Genomic DNA, 8,456 nt, shown 5'->3' on the forward strand with positions numbered 1-8,456 from the left:
TTGAGGGACTACTATCTTAGTAAACGTACCAGCATGAATAGGGTCAGGAAGAGATTCAACATCTGGTAAAGCTGGTAAAGCATTACCAGCAATGCTGGAATAGCTAACCTTTGATGCTACCAAAGGATTTTCTTCTTGAACCACCCCCATAGTTCTATTTCCCTCAGATCGCATAACCTCTGGCAAGTTTTCTATAGTCAACAGCAGCCCATAGTTAGGTGGCCGATCACAGTCTTCCAAAACCCTATCTCCACCATCAGAGCTTCTCTCTCCACCCATCATTTTCATAAACACACTTCCCCAGTTCCCACTTCTGATTCTAGCAATACTATCTCTGTCAGAAACAAAAGTATTATCCTCTTTCTTTACTTTACGAATAGTATTTTTTTCTCTTCTAATTTTTGTGTAGAGGTGGAAAAACTGGGAGTTCCTATCACTTTCCTTCAATCATCTGATTCTAGATTTCTCTGCCCACAATTTTTCATATTTTTTAAATCCAAAAGATACTCAGTTTTATCATCAGCTTCTTTCCCGAACAAAGCATCATCTAGACCCTGAGAATCAATTTGTTTCTGAATTTGAGAAAGGGCCTCCTTAGTGCTGACCAACTCAATTTCAAAATTAGGAAAAGTATTCCTAGACCAAGATTGGTTAATAGGCTTTAGCCTTTTTAATTTTTGAGTTAGCACATATATAGGAGATCCCACCATCCTCTGCTCCCATGCTTCAATGACCATCCCCAAGAAAGAATCATTTTCAATCCAGAATTTATGGAAACAGAATGGACAGTTTGGAGGTTTTGGACTCGCCTCAAAGACTAGTAATATTGAGGAGTGATTAGAAAATTCTCTCTGAAGAACCATTTGGGCAAAATCTTAGAAATGAGACAGCCAAGCCTCATTACAAACCCCCTGTCCAAAACTGTAGCCACATTCCCTCTTCGCCTATTATTGGTCCAAGTAAATTTAGCACCCTAGGAAGGCAGATGAATTAGATCACACGCATCAATCATAGGAGAGAACTTGACCGTGGACCCCATACTAAATGCATCAGGATCCCTTTTCTCATGCGATGATAGCCTGGAATTATAGTCTCCCACCATCATCCATGGCTCAGTTAAAGAAGCCACAATAGCTAAATCAATCCATAGTCCCCTGTGAATTGATCTAAAGCAACTGACATGGATCACTGAGATTCTAACCATCTTATTTCTCCAATTTACATTCATAGTGATCTGTTCTTCTGAGGTTGAAACAACAGTAGGAACAACAATAGGCTTTAAAGTACCTTTCCTCCATAACAGCCATAAATTTGAAACTTTCCTAGCCCTTGAGGTACATATAAAATCAATATCAAATCCCATCTTATCGAAACGTCTGATAGGGAAACCCGACGAATTAGTCATGGGTTCAGCTAGACATAAAAATGTCACACCCAGCCTCCACTCACTTGAAGATTGGTGACATGGACACACTCACGTGTCCACAATCCATCCAAGATCCACGATGCAATACTTTAAGTGCATAAATTTATGAAATGATTCTACGATTACAAGATAATAATAATAGTCAAGTATACATAACTGGTGAAGCCTAATGATATTGATCATATTTACTAAAAGAGTTTTTACAACGGAAGTCATAATTACGGTTATGCCGCTAGGGCTACTTCTGATGTGTAAAACAAAAGGGTCAAAAGGAAGATGATACTCTCATCTTCAGCACGCTCTGAATACACAATGGTCACATACGCAACCGTCCTGATGGGCAGCTAACTCCTCATCCCAGATGTCACCTCCGTAGAGAGCCGGCTCCTCAGCTACATATTCCAGGTGGTTACCTGAATCAACATCTAAAAATGGGGCAACAATGGGGGTGAGGTTCCACGAAGCCCAGTGAGGGGTACACAAACAATCACAACATTCCATAAAAATAGAGACAAGTATAAATGCTCAACCACAACAATATTAATAAAATTAAATGAATGCAATGACATGATCCAATTATTAATAAACAATCATAAGCAACAAATTCTAAGTCCAAAATGGGTATTAGTGCTACTGCAACATAGGGGATATCCCTGGTTCACTGGTCCGGAGAACCCCTTCGGCCTTCCAGCGATATACCCCAGTTGCGAGTCAGGAGCTTGAGGTTTTAGTCTGGAGAACCCCTTTGGCTACCCACAAACTCCTAATGAATAATCCCACCCTACATCCATGGTCCCAGTGTAGAGAATCCCTTCAGGTCATCCGAGCTGTAGGACAGTCACGGTCCTAGTCCGGAGAACCCCTTCAGGTCTCCGTGCTGTGCTGTGGGATAGCCAATACATAAACCCCCATTGACAAAGGTTGTAGCACCCGGGTTATTTTCCTAGCCCAACAGATTCTAAGTCAATATTGGGTATTAGTACAACTGCAACATAGGGGATATCCCTGGTTCATCGGTCTGGAGAACCCCTTCGGTCTTCCAGCGATATATGCTAGTTACGAGTCAAGTGCCTACAGGTTCCGATTCAGAGAACCCCTTCAGCTACTCGCAAGTCCCTATTGAATAATCCCACCCTACAACCACGGTCCCGGTCCAGATAACCCCCTTTGGGTCATGTGAGCTGTAGGATAGTCATGGTTCTAGTCTGGAGAACCCTTCAGGTCTCCGTGTTGTGCTATGGAATAGCCAATACACAAACCCCTATTGGCAATAGTTGTAGTACCAGGGTGGTTATCCTAACCCAATGCATTCTAACATGCCACATTCCATATCATAGTCATACTCATACACACACCATCATACCATTAGGCAATATCACATTCACTAAATAGAACAAGTTTATAATATGCAATCCATCATGACCATAAGCATTAACATCATGTTTAAATAACAATATCATCAACATCTATGATTCAATATTCAATCAAAAAACTAATTTAACATGCAATTACCATAAACACATGCATGAGTTACATGTTATAAACAGGCCATAAATAACACAAAATCCCTTCACCTTGAGTCTTAGGTGATGATGGACAGCCGATGGCCTTGCGCTGCATTGTCTTGTCACCTCTTGGTTCTACTCCTAGGATACATAAGATTTTCAAGAAAATAAATGATCCGTAGAAAAATGAGACCCTAGGCACATGTTCTAGCTTCATTTCTTATTTCTCTTTTCTTTGAAATTATTCTCAAATTGGGAGTTTTATGACTATAGGGCTGATTTATATGTGGGGGACTTTTATCCACCTCAATTAACTCGATTAAGTGTATTCAATGGGTTAGTTAAGATAGGTTTACACAATGCACTCAAATTCCCCCAAGTTCATGTAGCGACTAAGCTAACTTTGGGAATTTCGGTTAAGGGTTTATGTGGTGACCACCAATGGCCTATGTGATCACCCAATCCACTATACATATATTTAATTTCATTTTACCCAACTCAATTTTGGGTTTGAATGGTGGGATATAGAGGATTTTGGCAAAATCCACCATTTCTAGTGTTTAGTTACCCAAATTGGGGATTTTAAGTGGGAAAATCATGAAGGAGAATGCATAGACTCAAATTGATCCATCAATCTTGCTAGGATAAGTCTCCTACATTAAACCCCTCTCCCAATTTGTAGCCTTGACAAGAGGGAATGTGGATTTTAGGAAATTTCCCCATTTCTAGGTTTTGTGTTGCCCGAATTGAGGTTTGAAATGGGGATTTCACTAGGGAGGGTTCATGGGTTCAAATTGAAAAATTAATCTCGCTAAGACAAGTCCCCAAAATCAAATCCCACTCCCAAATTAGCACTTTGACAAATGGGGGCTGAGAATCGGTTGGGGGGTTTTCTCCATTGGCTCAAATGGAAGGGAGAGAGAGAGAGAGAGACGATACAATTAGAAGGTAGAGAGGGAGGTGGCTTACCTTAGATGGGTAGGTGCCCCCCTTGCACCTCTCTTCTTCCTCTTCCTTTGCTCTTCTCCTTCTTCTTCTTCTTCTCCTTTTCCCTTCTCTTGCTTTTAGTTTGGTAGGAATGAAAGGAATGGGCAAAGACTTCTATTTATATAGTCATTTAAGTTACTAAGGGTTATTTGGAAAAATAATGGGTTTCTACCCTTGACTAGATTAACTTATAATTTGGAATAACAGGCCCACCTTGGGGTGTCCCAATATATTAATCTATTTCTAATTATGTTGTTCCATCCTTGGGATTGGGTTTGAGTTACCCGGGTGCGAGTGGTAGGGCCCCACCTCATAGTATATTTTATTATTTAAGCCTCAAGAATTTTCCCATGAGGTGTGAGGGCTTGACTAACCTTTTTCCTCTGTGTTTGGAAACCTTTCCAATTTTTAAGGCATGAGTCGCAGGTGCAAGTGGGATCATCCTTCCCTTCCCGGCAAAATACGGCTGCTACCCAGTATTCATTGGTACTGGTGTCCTCCAACACCTCATTTGTACATTTAAAATAGGAATTTTAGGGCTCAGGTATAACAAAAAAATCTGGAGTTTTCTCCCTTAATAAATTCCTTTAGGCCATACGAGCCTCACATTCCAAAATAAAACCTTCATACCTTACTTCTTTGCAATGGCAATATGATCAGACCTTCTCATCTGCTTCATACTGACTAATGCCTTCTCTTTCCTGCATTTTTGATTAACACATCACCTTATATGTAGAAGGTGGAGGTGATCGATTTTTTCTATCCATTGTTCATGAGAACTGTTTAAGGAGTAATAGGCCTCAATTGTGGTGTGACATCTGCTCTATTTTGAGAGCAGGAATTCCTTGGATGGTTTTTGGGGATTTTAATGCTTACCTTTTTTTCTCATGAGAAACGTGATCAGGGCAGTTCAATTTGGGGTCGTTGGAAGAGTTTGCAGCTATGATGGATTCGAGCATGCTTGTTTCAATTCCATCTTCAAGGCTGAAATTCACCTGGTTGAATAATAGGAGAGTGGGGAATGTTCATACAGTGCTTGATAAGAGTTTTTGCAATGAGACATGGCTGGGGGGTTCTGCCTTGCGGGTATTCTGATTACTCGCCAATTATTATATCATGTAATGAGGTTCCTTGGCCAACAAACATTCCTTTTCATATGCATAGAATTTGAGCTATTCACTACGACTTTAAGGGTGTTGTGAGAGACTCTTGGGAGATCCCTGTGAGGGGCACTCCTATTTTTATAGTGATGAGAAAGCTCCAAAGATTAAAAGGACCTCTAAGGGCCTGGGCACGTGAAGCTTTCCTAAAGTGGACCTTGAAGTTGATAGAACAAAGCTGGTTTAGAGCAAGTTTATAATTTTATGGAAGTGGATGGGTTTTCTGAAATTCTTTTTGCTCAAGAGCAAGCTGCCAAAAGAGAATATGATTCGGCTATGGGACTTCATGAGAAGATTTGGGCTGAAAAGTCTCACGTTAAATGGCTGAAAGAAGGTGATCGCTGCTCAAAATACTTTCATCTTTCAACCAAGATTCGTCGAGGATGAAATATGATTCAAGAATTACAGTCTGAGGATGGGGAGTTCATACTGACCAATCGGTCATTGGTGAGAACCTTGTTGAACATTTTGAAAATTTCCACAAGCGTGGAAATTTTACCAAGGTTAATGAGTTAATTTCTGTTATCCCTGAGCTGGTTACTCCTAAAGATAATGCTATGTTGACAAAGGTCCCTGACTCTGAGGAAATTTAAAAAGTTGTATTTAATCTAGACCCATCCAGGGCTCCAGGCCCCGATGGCTTCCCAGGTACTCTATTTTGGACTTGCTAGGATATAATGGGAAGGAAGGTATGTCTTGCCATCAAGATTTTTTTTTTTTTTTTTTTTTTTTTTTTTTTTTTTTTTTTTATTGAAGGAGTGATTACGAGAGGGGTAAACTGTAATTTTTTTACATTAATCCCAAAAATGGATAACGCTCGAAAGGTTGGGCAGTTTCACCCTATTTGTTTAGGGAATTCTTTCTTTAAAATAAGTCCCAAGATCCTTTCATTTTGTCTCTCTTTGATTTTGCATCAGCTGATTTCAGAACAGCAGGGAGCATTCCAAAAAGGAAAAATATTTTTTTCCAATATTGGAGTGGCATCAGAGCTTACGAATATGATGTTTTCCAAGACCCATGGAGGCAACATGGGCCTTAATCTGGATATTCATAAGGCGTTTGAAATAGTAGAATGGGAATTCTTATTCGATGTACTCCAGAAATTTGGGTTCTCATAGGTTTGGATTGGCGGGATACATCAAATTCTTGTATCCTCAAAGATTTCAATTCTTGTAAATGGTGGTCTAATGGAATTTTTCGGGGTGGAAAGGGGCTTGCGTCAGGGAGACCATCTCTCACAAATGCTATTCATTCTCACAGAGGAGGTTCTGTGCCGAGGTCAGCAAAATCTTCCTAACAAAAGAATGGTGAAGTGCATTCATGGTCCAAGAAACATCTATACTCCTTCCCATCTTCTATATGCAGATGATTGGTTGATCTTTATGAATGTTGAGCTAAGAGGATCAGGAATCTTAAGGAGTTTCTGAATTCTTATCAGGCTTATTCTGGTCAACAGATAAATCTTAACAAAAGCAAGATCTTCCTAAGTGAGATTTAGCCATGCAAAAAAGGAAGATTTAAGGATGTCCTTGGAATTCCTGAGTGTGCATTCCCCACTCGCTACTTAGGGGCGGATATCTTTAAAGGCAGGGTCAAGAAAGAGTTTATAATTCCTCTAATGAATAAATTCAAATCAAGGCTAGCTGGATGGAAGAGTCGACTCTTATCAATGGCAGGTAGGTTGAGCTAGTAAAGACAATTTTGTGTAGTATTCTTGTACACACCTTTTTCAGTATACCTTTGGCCTTGTTCATGATTTTATTAATGTAGTGGTGGATCCGCAATTTCATATGGTGTGGGGATTTGAATGCTTTTGAAGCTATTACAGTGAAATGGGACTCTCTCTGTAAACCAAAAAAAAGGAGGATTATGTTTTCGTCGTTTGAAGGACATTAACCTTGCTCTCCTGTCAAAGATCTGCTGGATTATTAAATCTGATCCTTCTATGTTTGCTTCCTTTTTTTAGAGGTAGATTTGTCATTAGCAATGGGGTGCTCAAAAAAGAAAATATCTCTTCTTCAATCTTACCTGGGTTGAGAAATGTATGGGACTTTGTCTATGCTTCAGAAAGATGGATCATTGGCGATGGTATGCCTATCAGTTTTTGGTATGATCGCTGGTTGAAAGGTAGATGCCCAATTGATATCACTTCAAATGGTGAATATTATTACTTTATCAATTTAGAGGCGAGGGTCTCTGATTTTTTAGATGAAGGGCAATGGTCTCTTCCACTGGTCTTCTCTAATGAATTAAGGGTTGTAGGCGATCTTGTAAAGGCAATTCCTCTCCCAGTGGTGGCTACTCGTGACAAAAGAGTTTGGTCTTTATCTGAGTTGGGAAAGTTTTCTGTGCTCTCTGCTTGGGAAAGAATCAGCGAAAAATCTCCTAGTTGCGCCTGGACCAAGCTGGTTTGGAAAAATGGTCCGCATCCTAGATCTTCTATTTTTGGCTGGCGGTTAGCACATGAAAGCCTGCCTACAGACGACATGGTCTCCAAGCACAGTGTACCATTGGTGTCTTGATGTCATCTTTGCCTCAATAATATGGAGTCTTTTCAACATTTGTTTCTAGACTGTCAGTTTGCAGAACACCTTCTGAGAAGATTGTTAAAGTTGTATGGGTGCCTCCTGTAAGATTTTCAATTAGGTGGGCTAGCATAGTCAAAGATTTGTTTCCAAAAAACCGGTTTAGTGGTGTTGACTAAAGATGGAGTAAGCAGAAAGAATCCAATATTATTGGTAAGTGATCTCTATAGAGATATTGGATTCTATTAGCACACCTTAATGGTATGAAATATTTATTACTATGTGTGGACCTAAGGTATTGTTTCCTTAATGGGGAGGAAACCCTAATTTTATTGCAGGGTTGGTCCTTACCCTCACCCCTATATATAGTTATCACTGACCCATTAAGTGAGGCTAATGACCAAAAGCAAAAGGGAAAGAAGGTAGACCAGACCAACATTGATCGTGTTGTACAAGGAGCATACAAGAAGACATTGAGGAGTTCTTATTCTTCAACCATGGATTCAGGTATGCCTAAAACGTGTATTTTGTAGTGTTTGTCGTGCATGCTTATCGATCTTCATGAATCGTTCCGTATTTATTTTCTTTGAATGGTATCAGAGCCTCGTTCATGAAAAATCGATCGGCCGTACCATCAGTAATAAAAATCAATTTCTTCTCCTCGAGTCGTTTTGTTTTGAAGAAACGAGAAAAGTAATATATTATATATTATTACTAAAGGATAAGAACCGTACAAATAAAAAAGAAAAAATAAAAAATAAAAAGTGATAAAAGTAAGTACGGTATGGTTGTTTTTCTAAACTTAAGAAAAAAAAAAGTGACAAAAGTAAGTACTGTATGGTTGCTTTTAAAT

The 8,456-nt window shown here is 39.5% G+C and overlaps 1 long non-coding RNA gene across 1 annotated transcript; it reads right to left on the reverse strand.

The window, feature by feature from the left end:
* Positions 1 to 1,549: 1,549 nt before the first annotated feature.
* LOC122065094 lies at positions 1,550 to 3,989 on the reverse strand. The gene is made up of 3 exons (XR_006135905.1): positions 3,901 to 3,989; positions 3,001 to 3,072; positions 1,550 to 1,851 (listed from the first exon to the last, which is right to left on the reverse strand). It is a non-coding gene; the product is annotated as an uncharacterized LOC122065094 (long non-coding RNA).
* Positions 3,990 to 8,456: the final 4,467 nt, after the last annotated feature.

The sequence above is a fragment of the Macadamia integrifolia genome, unplaced genomic scaffold (genome assembly GCF_013358625.1).
Source record: "Macadamia integrifolia cultivar HAES 741 unplaced genomic scaffold, SCU_Mint_v3 scaffold188, whole genome shotgun sequence".
Taxonomy (NCBI): domain Eukaryota; kingdom Viridiplantae; phylum Streptophyta; class Magnoliopsida; order Proteales; family Proteaceae; genus Macadamia; species Macadamia integrifolia.